The sequence below is a fragment of the Botryllus schlosseri genome, chromosome 6 (genome assembly GCF_051294905.1).
Source record: "Botryllus schlosseri isolate E-star chromosome 6, Bs_hap1, whole genome shotgun sequence".
NCBI classification, from domain to species: domain Eukaryota; kingdom Metazoa; phylum Chordata; class Ascidiacea; order Stolidobranchia; family Styelidae; genus Botryllus; species Botryllus schlosseri.
The window spans coordinates 647799-667620 of NC_137241.1; positions in this window are offsets into that span (position 1 = coordinate 647799).

The window sequence follows — 19822 nt, forward strand, 5'->3', positions numbered from 1 at the left end:
TTCGAGGAATATCTCAGAGGCTTTTTCGTCTCTGCCCCTCCCCTCGTACAAATCTTTGTAGAAATTCTCAACTATTTCCCTTATTTCGCTCTCTTTGGTGGTGGTGTCCCCATTCGGGGTTTTTAGCCTCTCGATCGTGGCCATTTCCCTTCTTTTTTTAAGCTTTTTACACAGCGAGTACGGGTTCTTGTCAAGAAGCGTGCTCCTTTCTACTTTTGCTTCGTGTTTTAGTTTGTGTAACTCTTCCTTCCTTACTTTCCAAAGCTTTGCTTTGGTCTGTTTATATATTTTGGAGGAGTGACCCAGGACCGCTTTCTGGCGTTCTGTCTCAAGGTTTTGTTCGAGTTCTTTGGTCTCCTCTCTTTTTTCCCTTGCTGTTATTTTTGTGTATTTTATGGTTAGCTTCTTTATCCTTTCTTTCACCGCCTCCCACCATTCGACCCTAGTGGGGTAGACCAGCGGGTGTAGGGTTACCCATTGTTTCCATTTCCTGTTTAATTCAACTTGGAAATCCTCCCTTTTGTATGTTTGTGTATTATTTTTCCACGTTGTGTTCGTTTTGTTGCTTCTTTCTTTCGCTAACTGTATCGTGGCGAATACTGCATCGTGATCTGTTAGTTCGCATGGTATGTGTCTGCATTTCATGGTTTTTAGATGTTCTGAGATATAAATTCTATCCAACCTGGACTTGCCGGTATTGTAGAAGTGCGTATAGTCCTTTTTATCACCTTCAGCTGACCTGAATGTGTCTGTTAGCCCCATCGTTTTTATCACTAGTTTGATGTATTGCGAAAGGTCTCGTTCCTTCAGGTTTGGCGGTTCTCTGTCTAGTAGGTAGTTTTCTATGTTATTGAAGTCTCCTCCGATCACCTTAGGGGTTGCTCTGGAGGCGCGCGCGGCTAGTTGTCTCGGGGTGGCTCTGGAGGCGCGCGCGGCTAGTTGTCTCATTTGCTTTTTCTTATTTTTCTTTTCATTAGTACCGTAATAGTTGATCACGTCTAGCGCAAATCCATCAAAGAGTACACCAACCTTCAGGTATCTCCCTTCCACGTCGTTTTCCCAATTTGTTATTTTTGCCGAAGTCCTTCTATGGATGATAAGAGTCGCCACGCCCGCGGTACGGTTATTCCCAGAGTTCCAGCATGACTGGCCTCTCCATTCGTTTTTCCATATTTCCTCTGTTTCTAGGTCTGAATGAGTCTCTTGCAGGAGGGCTATGTCCGCTCCCGTCTTTCTTATGAATTGGAATAATGACTTTCTTTTGTTTTCTTCATTTAATCCGTTGGCATTAATCGTGACCACTTTTATAATTTTCTTCCTATTGTGCCCTTCCATTTTTCCCTTGATGTGAAGTTTAGCGTTCGGGTTACTCTTCCTTTTCACATCTTCGGCATTCATCAGGGTTTCCCCCATCTTCTAGGCTTCGTAAGTTTCCGCAACACTTTGCGATAGTGCATTCTCTACGGCATGAAGTGCATCTCAGCCTAGCATTGTCCTTTCTTTGAGCCTCTGTATACATGCATACTTCCTCGTTGTTGCAGCACGCCAAAGTGGTGTAGTGCTTTGTCTCACAGTTTAGACATCTACTGCACTCCCCAAGGTTCGTGAAATGCATCGGTTTTTCGCAGCTCATGCATTCGGTCATAGCAACTCCTTCGGTGGAGAAACTAAAGTTTCTTTTGGGCGCGTGTAGTGCTTTTTCCGAGTCTGTGCTCTTTCGCGGCCTTTTTTTCTGATTTATGTCTTCCGGCAAGCTTATCGCTTCTTCTGAAATGTGCAGATCCTCCGAGAGCCGGAAGAGGTCTGTTTCTTTGCTTTCTGACGTTGTGCTTTCTGCACTACTTTCCGAGGTTTCTGATTTGGTCATGGCATCCTCTAGAGTTTCCACTATGGCCTTCGCCTCCAGGTGGAGTTTTTTGGCGCGTTCTTTTGTTTGAGTGTTTTCTCTTTCTTCAGAATTTTCTTCTTCTTCTGTTTGCTTATTTTCGGAGGGTGTGCTCTCGCTCCTCTCTTCCTGTATCTCCATCTGAGGCGTTGTTTGAGAATTGCTATGACTTTGTTCTTCTGTTGTCTCATGGGATTTATCTGTCCCTCTTTCTGGGTGCTCACTGGCTTCATTTTCATGAGCTTTCGGGGTAGTATCTTGATGCCCATTCCTTCTCATGGGCTCTACTCTTTCGGTATTTTGCTTACCGGTCTGTACTACCTTCTTCGGGTTCTCCCCGCAGAACCTCTGGATGTGCCCCGGCTTCCCACAGTAGCCGCACGTCGATATTTGCCCTCTGTACTTCACGGCAATTTTCGCGCCGTCGATCCATATGTAGCTTCTTATCGGTCTTTCGTCTAGGTTCTTTTTGGCGAGGAGAAGGGTTCTCACCCCGTTCTTGACTCCTCTTTTGTCCTTTTGATGGACCATGCTTCTAATCTCTCCATGATTGCTTCGAAAGTATTCGGTTATCCTTTCCTCTCTAAGCGTGATCGGAACCCAGCTTAGGTACACGGCTACGTTTTCTGATATGTAGAGCCAGTGGACTGGGAAGCCGCCTCCATTCTTTTTTAGTTCCACTATTTTTCTGTCTGCTAGGATCGCCAGACTCCTTTCTGTGAAGGTCAGGTCTATCTGACCATTCGGTAATTGTACGATCCCATCCAAATGTTCCTTTCGTAATCCGATACTGTCGAATAGATCCCATAACTCGTCCCTTGGTATCGGGCGGTTCATTTTAATCCCAAGGTCACATGACCGATCAATCGGTTCGATATTCCCCGCCGCAATGGCGTATGATGCCGGGGCTTGTCCCCTTCGAGCGCTATCCATCGCTGCTCTGTCCTTGGGCAACGCCCTGCGCCGCTTCGCGCGCTAATTCTGACTACCTCTGACGTAATTCCTATTTCCCGCCTTTTTCAAACGTAAAATTACAGTAAACGGTTGAATGAAGAGTTTATTTGCATCATAAAGGTCACTTATTGCTACATTGCAATAGAAGAAGAATAGATGCATATGCGATATTGTTTACCAATATTAAACATGTATACACAGTATGTAGCTAGTTTTTTTTTTATCTGCAGTCGCATCTGAGTGTCAGATTTGACCAAAGGTACAAGAACACGAAAATATTTAGCATTTTAACCATGCATTGACATAATGAAAAAATAGCAATCGCATCAATGTACTAGCTCTTCCTAATACTGGGGCTTGGCTCGATATATGGGAGCGCTCCGCTCGATATATGGAGCGCTCCGCTAACGTCTGCTCGCGGGGTGGTCGGTGTGCTGCCGCGAGTGGGCAGTCGAGATTTCAGGTGAGTGATTTCGTCCACGTCCGCTCTTGGCGTTTCAACGCTGGTTTGCCGTTTTTTCGTAGGAAATGTAGGGCTGGTTTTATATATATCAGGTCAAGGATCCTAGGGATATCCGTCAGAGCCAGTCCCCCTTTGTCCTTGGGTTGTATCACTTTGTCGTACTCAATTCGTTCTTATCTCTGGAAGAGAAAGCTCATAAGGTGTCGTTTGAGTCGTGCGCGTTGTGCTGACGGGAGTCTCGATGCAGTCGCTCTGTATGTAAACTAGGGAAGTATGTTAGTTCTTATTATTTGGATATTTCAAACCTCCTGAGGTACATTTTTTCAAGGTTCTTTATCAACTTTGCCGCCTTGTCGACTGCTTGTGTCCATGGTTTCTGCTCGTCGGCTTTCTCGTGGGCTATAGTGCTTCCCACCTTATTTTTGTTGGTTTTACCCTCCACCTTTCCCTCTCGAAACTGATTGCCATGGTTTTTTTCCGGTTTATTCTGAGCGCGCTCGCCTCTCCAAATTTCTCCACTATTCCGAGCGCCTGCTCTGCATCTTTTTCCTTGGAGAGGGTCACGGTGATATCGTCAGCGTACGATGGCGTCGTTATTTTGCTCCTGTAGCCAGTCAAGCGGTATCCGTTCACTTCCTTGTTTAGTTTTTGGAGCAAGGATTCTGTAACTAAAGTGAACATATACATTGAGATTGGGTCTCCCTGTTTGATACCATTTTTGATTTCGATTTTCCTCCCTGTCGTTCCGTTTAGAGAGATTGTTGCCACACCTTTTTGGTATATCTTTTTTATGAAATCCTTGAAAATGGGGCCTAAGCCTGCTTTGGTAATTGCGGCGTGCATGAAATCATGATCGACAGAATCATAGGCTTTCCTAAAGTCAATCGATAAGATGGCACCTGTTTCGTTTCTTTTCATATCCGCTGCTATTTCTCTGGTCAGGAGATTTAGCTCTTCTATCGATCTTGGCGGATTGACGAATTGATGTTCGTGGTTTACGGTTGCAAGCACGGTCTTCATGCGGTTGGAGAGGATCTTCGTCAGGATTTTGTAATCGACGTTTAGGAGCGTGATTGGGCGATAGTTCTCGATGTTGTTTCGCTCGCCTTTCTTGTAAATGACTTTTATCGTTCCTCTTGCTAGGGGTTCTGGAATAATCTGTGAAATGTATATTTCGTTGAACACTTCGGTTAGGGCCTTCGCTATTGTTTCTAGGTTTTAACGTAGAAATCGGAGCTGATTCTATCTTCCCCTGAGGTCTTCCTTTTTTTTTGCTGCAAGATCGCCAGCCGCACTTCTTCCTTTATCTCCGCATCTATTTTTTCCTTCTGGTGTTCGCTCCAGTGTTGCCAATTTAGCGATTTTCGCGCTAGATCTAGCGATTTTTCATCCGGTTCAGCGCCAAAAAATATGGATCTAGCGCCTAGCGATAAATCTAGCGATTTTTGAAAAAGTATTTAGCGATTATTTAGCGCTTTTTTACCGAAAATAACCACTAAAGATCAGTTCTGGCTGACGACTGCATTGGCTATACCGGTCACCAAGTGCGGACTCCGATGATATATAATTATAGATTACTACCTACCGATAGATAGTCGTAGTTACGCAACTCCTGGCGGTTACGCATGGGCAAACAGTGTCTCTTCTTGCTGAGTAATCTAAAAGTAGCATAGTTGGCAGTGCTACATCTGGCGACCTGAACACTGAAATTTAATATTATTGGCCAATGGCCATGATCGAAAGATAGTGTCGCAATGATTTCGAAAATACGAAATAAAATCTCGTCCAGACAATGGAACCATGCACCCCGAAACAGCCCTCAAAGTCTGAAAACCGGCATTATTGCTCCAACAATGGCACCGCCGCAACACAATGAACATAACAATGACCAATTTCGTCCAGCGATTGTTCTTATCAATGCCGAATTCCAGACTCTGGGGGCTGTTTTGAGGTCGCTCCAATGTCTGGTCATTCGTTTAAGACCAGATTAATTACATTTCATACACCGGGTTGGTCCTCGGATTATTTTCTTAAAGTCTCTACTTATAGTGGCAAACAAACCCGTTTCAATGTCGTGTTGTGTCGGGTCAAGTCGCATGTCGTGTACACGTGTGTCAAGTCGCATGTCGTGTTCAAGTAGGCCAACTCCAACACAGTTTAGAGAAGAAGTCAAGCGCATAACCACGGTACATCGCATCACGTATTCACGGACGCATCGAGTAAGGCACTCTGATATAGTGAGCGGTTATGCCTGCAAACCTGGTCAGTGTTCACGTATAGCGATCGTTGCGCAAAGCAATCTGCTTTATCGAAATGGACTGCCGTTTTGTCCCGCTTAGATATGACTATTACGCATTATGAACTAGAAATATGATAAGTGACTTTGACCCCAGACGAGTCAAATATAGCTGAGAAGAATATATCGATATAATGGTTCAATTTAACACCTTTAGCACCTTTTGCAGATTTAGCGCTATTTTTTAGCGCTTTTTTCTCAATATTTAGCGCCATCTAGCGATTTTTGACACCAGTTTTAGCGATTTTCTTCCATATTGAGTTGGCAACACTGGTTCGCTCATCTGATTCTCTTGATGGCTGAAAAAGAGAGTTGCGGTATTTTTATCTGTGTCTTCTTTACCGTAGAGTTCCTGATAGTAGTCTTATCTTCCTCTCGTCCGTGGTGGTGCTACCGTCTGGCTTCCTCAGCTCATGGATTGAAACGTTTTCCTTTTCTTGTTTTTATCTTTTTGCAGAGCGCGTATGGGTCATGGTCGAGGATTGAGTCTTCCATGGCCTTTGCCTGCTTTCGCAGTTTCCACGTCTCTTCTATCTCTTGCTTCCAGAGCTTCCGTTTTAGCCTGTTGTACTCTGAGGGTGGAAGGTTATTTTTTATAACATTTTCCTTTACCTGTTCAAGTTCTCGTGAGTTCTCTCGGTGCTGTTCCCCCTTTTGCCTCCTCATGTACCGTGCTTGCTTGGTCGCGAGGTGCTTTATCCGTTTTTTTTATTGCCAGCCACCACTCGACCTTGTTGTTGTAAAGAACAGGATATAGAGTTTTCCACTGGCGCCATTTCTGCTCGACTTCGCTCCTGTGAGTTTCGGCTTCATAAATCTGGGTGTTGTTTTTCCAGGTCGTGACTCTTGTTGCGCTGTGCTCGATTTTTACCGTAGCCTCCACTGCATCGTGATCTGAAAGGGGCCAGAGTATGTGTTTGCAGTTTATAGTAGAGATACCTTTGGAAGCGTAGATTCTATCCAGCCTGGACATGCCGTTGGGAAATAAAAAGGTGTAGTCTTTCTTCCTCCCGTTCTTGTCTCGGTAGAGATCGTGTAAGTTCATCGTTTCCATTACGGCTCGACTATATTTGGCGTCTCCGTCGTTTCTCGCAACGTAGGCCGGTTGCCGGTCCAGCACTGCGTCATCCACACCATTGAAATCCCCGGCTACGATGTGAGTAGTTAGTATGATCGCTCTGGGGGTGCCTGGGGCTCTTATGGCGGGGGTCGCATGCGGCTGGAAAACCGGGGGTGGCATGCGGCTTTTACGTCTTATGGCGGGGGTGGCATGCGGCTATTGCGTCTTATGGCGGGGGTGGCAAGCGGCTCTTATTTCTTATGGCGGGGGTCGCAAGCGGCTGGGAAACCCGGGGTGGCAAGCGGCTCTTTTGTCTTATGGCGGGGGTGGCAAGCGGCTATTGTGTCTTGTGGTCGCACGGTAACCCTTTTCAGCATAGGGATCGGTCGCACGCGGCTTCGTTGTTGGCATGTCGTACTTTCGGGTATAGACTGCAGGCGGCATGTCGTACTTTTAGCAAAAAAGGGTGTGAAATAGTTTGCTAAATCTAAGAATCCACCGCATGGTAATTAGTTTACCAGAGAACCGGCGTAGACGGTGATTCCAATACCAACAATAACCGCGTTCACAAACTAACACTCCAAATAGGTGTGAAAAAGTTTGCAAACCCGGCGATCGCTGACAAGATAATGTCTCAGACATACGCGACTTGATGTTACAGGCATATCGATCGCTCACGCGGTGAAATTTTCGTAAGCAGTTTGTCACAGAACTTGATTTCACTCGTAAAGATTTAACAAGTAACGAATAACAGACCGCCAGTGTCGGTAACTTGAATAGCGACAAATTGTCACTTATTTCTACTCTAACCCTAATCCTTTGTGAAGTGTACGCTTATTCAAAAAGGTGCGAAATAATTCTAAAATCCTACAACCACTCACAGGATAATGCTTCAGACATAACCATCTCTCGTGACTTGTGGTTACATACATCGCAATCGCTACAATGTAATATGTTGGTAGTTTGGTGCAGAACTGGATTTCACGAGTCTGATATAATAAGAATATTACCTATTAAGTAATAAGCACCGAATAACAGAACCGTCGCAGACGGTGACTTGAATATCCAAGATTTGATACTTTTCGCGATCGCTATATGTTTCACGTTGACTTTGGTTGCGTGATGCGAATCATGAGAATATTCAATCAATGTGTCAATTTATCAACTTGAAATGAAACTTACTACACAGCTCAAGTTGATTCGTATCTGAATGTGTTAATTCGGTACAATTCTAATTAATTTGAGAAATCTATTCGTGATCTTTTGATTCGATCGTAACCTGAATATTACTGACGCCGACTTTCAGTCACATTGAGTTATTCACACATTCGCGCCGCTGTTTTCACACCTATAGAATCAATACCAACTATAACTCTACAAGAATCAAGAATCACAAGTATGTGCATTATACAGTTATTGTCGTTGTCAACTTCAAATCAAACTCTTAATACAAACACGCATCTTATCACTTGTCAACTCTATCATGAAAATCCTCGAACCTGTATTATTAAGAATGTTATAGTACGGCGTCGGAATCCACTCGCGAGATGTACTAAAGGTAAATCCAGATAAGTCAAAATGAAATATTTGGACTTTGACATAGTCTGAATTGAAATATATTGACAAACATAACTACCAGCTTTCCACGTACCATTTCGATATTATACGCACATTGATTTGAAACAAGTAATGAAACATTACAACTCTATTCACGATTCGGCTTTCCGTTTGTCAATGACGCATTTTAACATCTTACCATACTCAAAAGAATTATTCATAACATTAACCGGTGTTAAAAATATAGTTTTTACTTACTTGATTATATCACTACAACTCGCAAACTTGAATTAATTCGTCCTGGTTGTATTCATATGACCGATAATTTTTATCCAACTGTAAAGGTCGGCCAGATCTACTACAGGTAAACTGAGATAATCCAGAATGAAATATTTGGACTTTGACATAGTCTGAATTGAAATAGATTGACAATCATGACTACCAACTTTGATCCAGTCACATTTCAAGATTATACACACATTGATTTGAAACAAGTAATGAAATATTACAACTCTATTCGCGATCCGACTTTCCGTTTGTCAAAGAGAGTTTCAGAAATATTATCACTATGACATCTCAACATTTTAACATCTTACCATACGCAAAAGAGTGAAATACAAAAACCTTGTCAAGTCAATCCGTTTGTAACTCACCGAACCAAAGCAAAAAGTATCCGTATGAAAAGTACACAAGACTACGCGAGTAATCACTACAATCCAAAATCCATAGCAAGTTCGGTTGTATTCATAATCCGCCAACTCGTATTTTTTATTAAACTGTAAAAGTCGTTACTATTCTGCAACCTAAAGTAATTACTACTCGGTGCGCGCAACTTGAGATTAACATATGTTTTGAGTATATGATATTTGAATGTCTGACCGATGTAGTTAAGAATTCATTTCTTACAATCGAACACCGGTGTTACATTGAAAGTTATCATGTTGTAAACATTCTTATTAACACGTTGGTTTGACATACGAGATTTTGTAATAGTCGATCACGACTTGATTAATAAATTATGACGTAATTAGACCGGGGTTGTGTTAAAACTTATTACGATACCAACAAACTTTTCAGAAACATTGTTATTAACATATTGATTTATAAAACTAGATTAGCGCACCTGAAATGTTCTTGATTTGAAAGATATTCCGTGTTGGTACAAATCACTCTGCGTATTACAGATATCAGAAAATATTTTTACAAATGTAGTTGTTTCCAGTAACCAAGACTAAAGATGACACAACAATTTCGTTATTCAAACATTGAACACCCGATGCAAAATGCTTTATTGGTCAAATTCGTGACGGCTAATTGAAACGACTACGTATAGAGTTTCTCCATTGATCGATATTTTCAAACGAGTAAAATTTATTACTTGAGTTTCTCCGCTTACTATGTGTAAATGTAAACTCAGTCGTCTTTTAACATCACAAATACATTGATAAAAAGTAGGCAATCAAACGCTACAAGTTTAACTTTTGTAGGTTGTGTATGGTTACCCCATACAACTCATTTCTTACTGAAGGCATATGAAATATATTCATGTTACACAAAAATACTAGATATTCCCATACTACAAACCTGTACAATGATTGGTGGTACTTTCAAACTGTTTCGATACCTCAAGAACTTTATTGTCTGAATGGTTGTTCATGTATCTTAATAATCAAGTAGTTCAACACAGAACTAGTACGAACAGAAACATCAGAGTTGTTTACACAAAAGTTTGTGAGTGTACAGAATGCGAATACCATGTGTAAGTCCAACACAATTGTGGTATCCATCCGAGTTTAGTTAACACAATTTACGACACCGAGGTCGCGTCATCTTTCGTAAAATAACAATCCAACCAAGTCTTCAGGATATGTCCATGTCATAGCAATAAATCAGCTACTCCAACAACAGAGTACATATGTTTTCTAGTTACGACCCTTACATCTTACACACAAATCAATCTACTTTGCTAACGAAAAGTGCTGAGTCATCACATGGTTGCCCTAGCAACAAAACAGCTAAACGTACTATCATACAAAATGGCCGTTATAGTCACCAACGGTACATGGTACAAGTAACAAGTCTCGAGAATCCAGTTATTGAAAAATCGTGAAAGTATTTCTACGCCAAGTCGTTATGTTGACGAACGCGTATATTGTAATATCATGATCGATTTGCATTCGTTCGTCACAAAATGTCACTACTCTAAATAATTATTTTTCACTCAAACACAAACGCATACTTGTCACCATTCGTTTTCATCAAGCACGAGATCAAGAAACTTACTTACCACGACATGAATTGTTATTTTTATATTGTGTAAATAGATATTAATTAATTTTAATAACACTATATCAACATCATCGAGTTTTGCGAATAGATTTACATGTAGTCTTGTGGTTTTAATCGAAGCGCACAGCGTGTTCTAATGTAGAGTCATCTCTATTGTACAACAACTCGGTAATCGAAAATGTATGCATTAACATTTAAACAGCGATCTTGGTTCGTCACGCGAAAAATATCTTTACTGTCGCAACACTCTGATACTCTGCACAAGATGTGTAAATCCTTTTCACACTCATAATAATACACTAACGGGATACCGACGTCAAGCAACAACGTTTAACAACATCACTGACACTGAACATACGATACCTACCCAAGTAAAAATATCATTTTCACCAGGAGGTCAGCCGTTACCTGTGTACAATTACCATTTGCCCTTGGGGGTCTAGCGTTACCCGAGTAACAAAACCATTTTCACTTGGAAATATATTTTTTCTCCGGGTAACAATCCTTTTTCACTTGGAAATATATTTTTTCTCCGGGTAACAAACCTTTTTCGCTTGGAAAGATATTTTTCCCTGAACAACAAACCATTTTCACTCGGTGGTCCGTCGTTTACCTGAGTAAAAATATCATTTTCCTTTGGAGATCTGGCGTTTACCCAGTGTAACAATACATTTTCACTTGGAAAAATACTTTTACCTAGAGTAACTAATCATTTTCTCCTGGGTAACAAACCCTTTTCTTCTGGAAACTATCATTTACCTGAGTACCAATACCGTTTTTCACTTGGAAATCTATCTTTCCCTGAGTAACAATATCATTTTCGTTTTGAAAACTGAAAACCACACCAGACAATTTGATATTTTTGTATATTGTTACAACGGACAGTGACAAAATATACACCAACAACGACTCCGATACATTTGTCTAATCAAATATTCACTTGCTCTGATGCATCCCATCAAAATCATTGGTTACTCACATACAATAGCAATGAGCTGTTGTACATCGACATGTATGTTTTCGGAATTGGTGAATAAAGGGGTTTCCGATATGTCCGTGATGTCCGGGTTCGTGCTTTGGATTTTCCAGAGTCAAAATGTCTGAATAAAACACCTCCTCGACTTTGGTAACTGGTTGATACACGGATAATGGTATTCGGAAAACGGATGAATTTATGTTCCCCATCGCGCTAACAACTCTGGGTTACTTGCGGGTTTCCTCAGGTCTGTTTACTATATTGTGTCTTTACTGGTCAATACATGTCGCTCCAGTCAGCTGAAACCGGATCACTAATATGAGAAAGTATGTGGACCGGATCCGGATATTCACTCATGAACCAACGACCAATATTCAAGTAAACATGTTACAGACCGTGTTTTGTCTCCATGAAAAATACCAATGCATACACCATCACATCAAGTACGTCACGATTGTTCACAAGTATTCGCGTAAACGAGGTGTACATACAATGTGTCGGTGTACAAACATCATGGAAAACAAATTCATGTTCTCAAGTCTCATCATGCGACGAAAAATGAATCTCACACGAGTACAGCACTTTCACGGGTTCACACCTTGATTTTACAAGGTTGTTCGGATTCTCAGGTAGACTTGCATCGTGATCCAGACTTCGATATAATCAGGTTGCGTAACTCGCTCAATCCCTGCGTATTGCTGGTCATAACCTGCGAACTTTTTTGCTGAGATCGCAGTGATTTACCTGGCATAATGTATTTGGCGATCACCATCGTTATCAATCTTTCACGCGATGAATATGTATGCGTGAGCGATCGATATGCCTGTAACATCAAGTCGCGTATGTCTGAGACATTATCTTGTCAGCGATCGCCGGGTTTGCAAACTTTTTCACACCTATTTGGAGTGTTAGTTTGTGAACGCGGTTATTGTTGGTATTGGAATCACCGTCTACGCCGGTTCTCTGGTAAACTAATTACCATGCGGTGGATTCTTAGATTTAGCAAACTATTTCACACCCTTTTTTGCTAAAAGTACGACATGCCGCCTGCAGTCTATACCCGAAAGTACGACATGCCAACAACGAAGCCGCGTGCGACCGATCCCTATGCTGAAAAGGGTTACTGTGCGACCACAAGACACAATAGCCGCTTGCCACCCCCGCCATAAGACAAAAGAGCCGCTTGCCACCCCGGGTTTCCCAGCCGCTTGCGACCCCCGCCATAAGAAATAAGAGCCGCTTGCCACCCCCGCCATAAGACGCAATAGCCGCATGCCACCCCCGCCATAAGACGTAAAAGCCGCATGCCACCCCCGGTTTTCCAGCCGCATGCGACCCCCGCCATAAGAGCCCCAGGCACCCCCAGAGCGATCATACTAACTACTGATGTGGTTAGTTATCTCGTTCGTTATTGCCGCCAGCTGCCTCAGTTGTCCTCTTCTTAGTGGTCTGTTATTGAAACCATGGAAATTTGTAATTGTGAGATTTGTGTTACCTGTTTGGAGCGATTGGAGCGTGATTTGGATGAGTCTTCCACTTGCATCAATTTTGCGGTTGGCCACTTTCATATGGTCTGTTCTCCTCGATAGAAGAATGGCCGTTCCTGCTGTCCTTTCGTTGGCAGAGCTCCAAAATGCTTTTCCGCCCCATTATTCAGTCCATGCTTGCTCAGATTGGATCGTGGAGTGGGTTTTTTGGAGGCAGGCGATGTCGGGCCCCATTTTTCTTAATAAATTCAAAAATTAATTTTCTTTTATCAGTATCATTCATACCGTTCGTATTTAGTGTCAGGATCTTCAGTTTCTGCGTATTCCGCGGATGATTTGCGACCCCCTTCGCGTTTGGTTTCTGCTTGTACTGAGCTGGTCCGTTCAGTTGCGGCATGCTTACATTGATGTTAAAATCCTAGTCCTATTTTGAACTGTATTTACTTGTGGGTATTTCTACCCTTCTTGGTGTTTCGCCTTTGTCCTGTTGCATCTCGTGCAGTTGCTGAAGAAAGCCGCGTCGCTCTCTCAGCAAATTCCCGCAGCATTCTGTTATTTCGCATCTGTTCATGCAGATCGTACATATCACCCTCTTTTTGCTTTGCAGTTGGTTTTCCGGTAATATTAGCTGGTCCCTTGGGTTGCAGCATGCCTGTATAAGGTGATGGTTAGTACGACAGCTAATGCATTCTATTACCTTGGACCCGCTCATGTAGGTGATTGCCTTCCCACAGTGTTCGCATGTTATCGATTCCGCCTGGTCCTCTGCGTAAGTGTTGTGTCTTTTAACTGTCGGAGTCAGTCCTTCGGAATCGGTACTTGTCCTTCGGAATCGGCACTGTCTCTTGGCCGCTTCAAGCTAGTGTCCATTACTCTTGGTTCTTCACCTGCTCTCTTTGCGACTCAATTCCAACCAGTAGAAGCTGAGTTATTTGAGTTTTTCGATGATAATTCTTGCATTATCCACCGATCTAGGATAATCCCCGTCAAATTTGTTATGCATCGTCTTTGAAGACAGCGCAACAAATTCATGGGGTTGACAGAAAATTTGACAAAAATTTGTTTCGCATCTTTGGGTGAATTCAAAATTTTCAAACTGTACGAAATCAGCGATTATTGGTTGGAATGAATTAAAATTTGGTGTGCGTCGTTTTTTAAGGCAACCTAACGATTTAATCACGTAACCATCAAGATTCAGAAAAAAAGCTATTTTTGAACAGCCCTAATAGACAGTGTAGTGTTGTCTAAAACTTTCATGGGGTGAACAGAAAATTTTCAAATTTTTTATTATTCATTTTTATATAATAAATAGAAACTTTCCTCTCTTGTAGCAAAGCGGTTACTGGCTGGAATTGAACCAAATTTTGTGTGTAGGCTTAAATTAGGTAACCTAACAATTTTATCAAGTAGCCAGTACGATTTGAGAAAAAAAGTCATTTTTGAAGAGCCCTACTGTACATGGATGTGAAAATGCATATGTGGATGAAAAATTTAAAAAGATCACCAATGATCAGTGATATTAGTTCAGAGTTGTGAATCTTACTTCAATAGCTAATTGCTGTTCTGAAATCTGAGTTATCTCCTGTTCCTATAGTACTTCTTATTCTATTCCCACAATTCCCCGATGTTATAATCTGCGATGTTATAATCTGTAAGTTATAGGAATAAATGGTTTAAACGCAATGTCAAAAGATGGACGGCTGATAACTAACAGTTCCTGATTATTAGTCCGTTTTATGAAGGTACAATGCGTAAACGCTGGTAAAATTTCCGACGAATAGGTAGACAAGGTGACAAAATGGCTACGCTTCAATTGGCGGAGACAACATTTGGAATACGAGATGCGCACCGCTTGGCAGAGATGAGCATGGATTAGGATTAGGATTTGAAAAAACAGGATTTGTGAAATTTTGTCGGATTCGGATTGGATTAGGATTAGAGATTTTTTCTGAACGGATTAGGATTTGGATTAGATTTACCCATTTTCTGGAAGATTGATATGTCGTCTGGTGAATGGCGACAAAGTTTGTTCAGATCACTGGTAATGTACTTGTCACGGTGGTATTACACCCGTATCTATGATACTGTCACACATGACTGCCTCGCAGCACGAGGGCAAGTGTCCTAGCACATGCTCAGTCTTTCCGTAGTCTTCGCAGTGTAAACAGGGATGTGTAGCGCTGTTAGTTTTAACTGGTATTAACCCAGCAAACACCATATATCTTTTGAACCTGTCAGGATATCTTTTTCTTGTCCGCTCATGATCAAATCATATCTTGTGCATACCTTGTGCTGAAGTACAACCTAAATATATCTTTTTCTTGTCCAGTCATGTTCAAATCATATCTTGTGCATACCTTGTGCTGAAGTACAACTTAAATATATCTTTTTCTTGTCCAGCCATGTTCAAATCATATTTTGTGCAAACCTTGTGCTGAAGCACCACTTAAATATATATTTTTCCTGTCCAGTCATGTCCAAATCATATCTTTTGTAGCACAACTTCAATATATCTTTTTCTTGTGCATACCTTGTGCTGAAGCACAACTTTTTCTTGGCTAAATTTTGTCGAATGCTGAAAATATATTTGTGAGGAATATCGAATTCGATTATTGCTTCCTATTATGGTAGAGTGGCGTTTATAAATGTCAAGTAGATTATATTTAATTTTTACTCTTATAGGGCTAATTAGTCACCTATAGTGTCACTAGCTCACTACCGAATGTCCCACCTAGTGCCACGCTATTTCTTGCGATTTTGCAGGCTAAACTTCAATATCATATTAGCCCACATCATCGCGCTCCGCACCAACCGCTGCTTTCGGTGCTTGGGTATTAGTGTATTTAATTGGTATTACGCAGCCGGATTCTAATTCCTCGGGAGATGATCTGATTCCCAAATTTTGGAATCCGAATCCAACCGGCTCTAGGTGGCAATTTGAAAGTCCACAAAATCCGGCTGGAGAATTTCTAGTTCTGCGTTCGAAAAACTTCTGCCAAAATCATGATATAGGGTGGAGACCAAAAGTTTCACCTTAAAACAGACGCTGAGCGCCGAAAACCCGCTCACGTAAATCAGTCTGAAATTCTTAGCTAAACGGTGACCAATGTTGATGACTGTGACTGGTTTAGCGGAACCTGAAAATTGGACAAATGTGCTGACTCATGAATCCACGCGCTTGCGCACTGCTTGAAACACATCATCTTGCAACGCCGTTGTCATGACGGCCGCCTTGATGTTAACCGGAGTGGTGGAGTGAACAGTAGAAACGGCGTATTACCAGAACATCTCAACTATACCACTGTTTGTTTTTGTATGAAAAAATACGATCGATATCGCCTGCATGAACATGGACTGGATGGAAGGAACATGCCCTTCAACTTGGATTGATTTGCTTCATCGCTGTTTGATGATAACCAAGTAGTTGCCACCAGCAGTGTTGCCACTCCATCTACCTTTACGTCATATCATATTCTTGCAGTGTTTTGAAGCAATAATATATGAATAAGTGCAGCCTAGTCTCATCACCATTTCTTCAGGATAGAGGGGGTATTTGCCTCATATTCATGCTGATACAGAATTGAGCTAACAGGTCTATGGTATTTCCGACTGGCTGATGCGACGTGATATTTCCCTCTTACCTGATATTCCTGTTGACGACCAAAAAGAGAAAGCAATACTCTGTCATTGGTCAATCGATGTAATTCAATCAAATTAAAAAAAAACTCAAAATTAACAACAGTAAAATAATATGATCAACAGCTAGACAAACTAAATAGCTAGAGAATTTATTTCTCCAACTGCAACTTCATTAGATCAATTTTAAACCTATAATACTCCATCTGTATTCGATGGAGTTCAACTTGACGCAATCTTTCTTCTTCCCTCAGTTTATTTTCTTGCTGGAGAGGTTTGCAAACTGGCTCTGTAATATTTTTTGTTTTATCGTTGTTCCCCTCCGCGAGTGTGTGGGACGATCATCTGTCACATAAGTATTTCTTCAATAAGCTGTTATTGATGATAAAGAAGCTTCCCACCAGTTATTGCAGCTTCTGAACCAATCCAATCTGCTGTCTGACACATATAGCCTGCGGCAGTGTGGCCTGAAGTACGAGGCTCACTGGTCTGGCTCACACCAAGAAAACTATCAGAAATTTGCCCACTTTGATTCAATGGGCCATCGGAAAGCAATTGAACTGTAAACGAATGGAATAATGAGTTAAGGACAAGGCCTTTACTTAGCATTTCCAATATAGCTATGAAACTATACTCACATGAAACATCGACGAATGTATCATTATCGTCGTCATATTCATTCGTGGGACATGATATCTGTTGCGGTATTAATGCTGAAATAAAACCTTTTTATTTTAAACACGGAAGTTTCAGGATATCCCTGACATTGTTTGACATATACCTTCAACTTCACTGCTTAATGGATCTGGTTCAAAATCCGTAAGACCTCCCCCTGTTTTTCTAAGCTCGCGTTTCCTTGATGCATTATCTTGTTTCGCTTTAGTTTTCATGTTTTTCCACAAGGATTGCAAGTTCTCTGTGGTACGAGGACACTCTCGGCCCATCGCATTAAAGTCTACAGTTAATTCTGCCCATGCTTTGCATTTTTTTGTTGACTTTCTCTGTCAGTCTTCTTGCATTCCAGCTCCCTATATTTTTTCATCAACTCGATCAACAATTGTCTCTCGCTCCGGGTGTAATTAATAGATCTGTTCCTATTCATTTCTCCTGTTGTTTCTAAGATAACTGCTGAAAATGGCAAAATAAACATTGATACCTCCAGAATAAACCAGAACTGAACTGCTATTGAAAGCTATAGCCTAGTACAAATAAAGAATATGTACATGTAATTCAAAAGTACTCTTGAAGAATTTGATTTCGAACAGTTCTGCCTAACGTTGTAGCGGTTGAAGGGGGCAGAGCTGTTGCTTCGACCAAATCCTCCAAGTACTCATCATCATCATCCAGACGTTGGCGTGTTGCGATGGCAAAGTTGTGTAGGCAGAAGATTGCCACAATAGCTGCGTGTGAATTCTCTAGTGCCATGCGTAAAGGTTAGGGTTGTTCAGAATTGACCGACTTTCAAAAAGTCCAGGTTTTCAGTCCGATTCCCATGCCTTATACCTTAAAAACATATTCTGGCTACTTTTTTTGTAACTCGTCCCCTGCATCCGTGTGCACATTGAGCTGGAAGAATAGCAGCTGAAAATAGGGGATTCCCCTAAAATCTGAGTGTCACGATTTTACCTAGCCTGGTTAAAGTGACATATAACATGGATTTATGCAGCTGTTGCGGTTTGGAGTGCTACAAAACCCCACTATATAAGGCATTCCTAGTTCAGGATATCATTTCCATGTCCTACACTGCCTTAGTTTTAGGTAGTTTTGAGCAGTTCTGAGTCATTTTGTTGTATCACATATCCTACACCCCTCAAACCTACCCAGCACTGTTCATCAATTTCCTGGATCCCCATGTGCAGGAATACACCTGTAAATGTAACATCCACTCACAGCCACATAATAAACATCACAGGAAACGAAAAAATAAGGCAAAGAAAGAGATCAACTTGGCAAAATATTACATAAATCAGGTGGATGAAATGGTTGATTTCGAGAAATCTGCATATCTGTTCCGGTGATCTTCCACAGCTTGTAGGAGGCTCGCTCGCTGTTTTTTGTGATCCGTTATGAACGCAGCATAGTCGGTATTCAATTTTACCATACGCTCTGCTGCATCATTAAAGTGCTACAGGAAAAGCACAGGCTGATGCATCATTTGAACTGCTGGAACTTTGGAATTTAACAAAATCTGTTAGAGCTCTTGTGTTTGACACAACATCCTCAAACACTGGTAAAAACAAAGGTGCGGTTCTGTTACTTGAAGAATTGATTAACAGGAAAGTTTTCTACAATGCCTGTCGCCATCATATTTATGAACTGGTCATTCGAGAGGTTTGGAAGTGTTTGTTTGGATCGACAACCACAGGCCCTGAAAACACGGATTTTAATACCTTCAAGAAGAAGTGGAAACATATTGATAAATCAAAAAGCTATAAAACGCTGCAGTTTATTGAAGGCAGCTGGTTGGCGATGAAAGCTGATGAAGTAAAGCAAGAAATAATTCCACTGATGAAACCCAATGATGGAAAGCAGAAAGAAGTCTTGATAAGAGATGACTACAGAGAATGTGCAACAGGCACCTTGGCGATTTTGGATGACAAATATGTTGATCATCGTTTTCGCAAGCCTGGTGCTACTCATAGCGCTAGATGGATGAGTCAAGTCTTGTACTGTCAAAAAATGTTCATGTTGAGTGAGCAAATGGACTATTCTGAATAGTTCATTGAAAAGTTGGAACGAATCAATACATTCATTGCTTTGTTTTATGTTCCAGCTTGGTTGAAAACTGGTATTGCATGTGACGCACCTTGGAATGATCTCAAATTCCTTCATGGCATGAAAAACTCTTCATTATGCGATCTCACTGTTGCTGATGTGACATACAAGAAATTGCGAAAACATCATTGGTATCTAACTGAGGAAATGGTGGTATTTACCACGTTCTCGGCTAATCCAAAGATTCCTGACAAACTGAAGGAAGCGATGGCTGCTAAATTGCTGAAAATGCCAATCCCTGAAAAATTTCGCAGAGGTAGCCTATGCCTCTCAGTCTGATCTCTGACTCTGTCTCTGAGTCAATGAGTATGGTCGATTTGATTGGGCCAGAATCGTGGTTTCTATTTGATGCTATACATGTGGAACATGATTGGTTGAGTCTTCCAGTTTCGGAATGGCATACTGGTCCGGATACTGTTGAAGTAGTTAATGATGCAGCAGAGC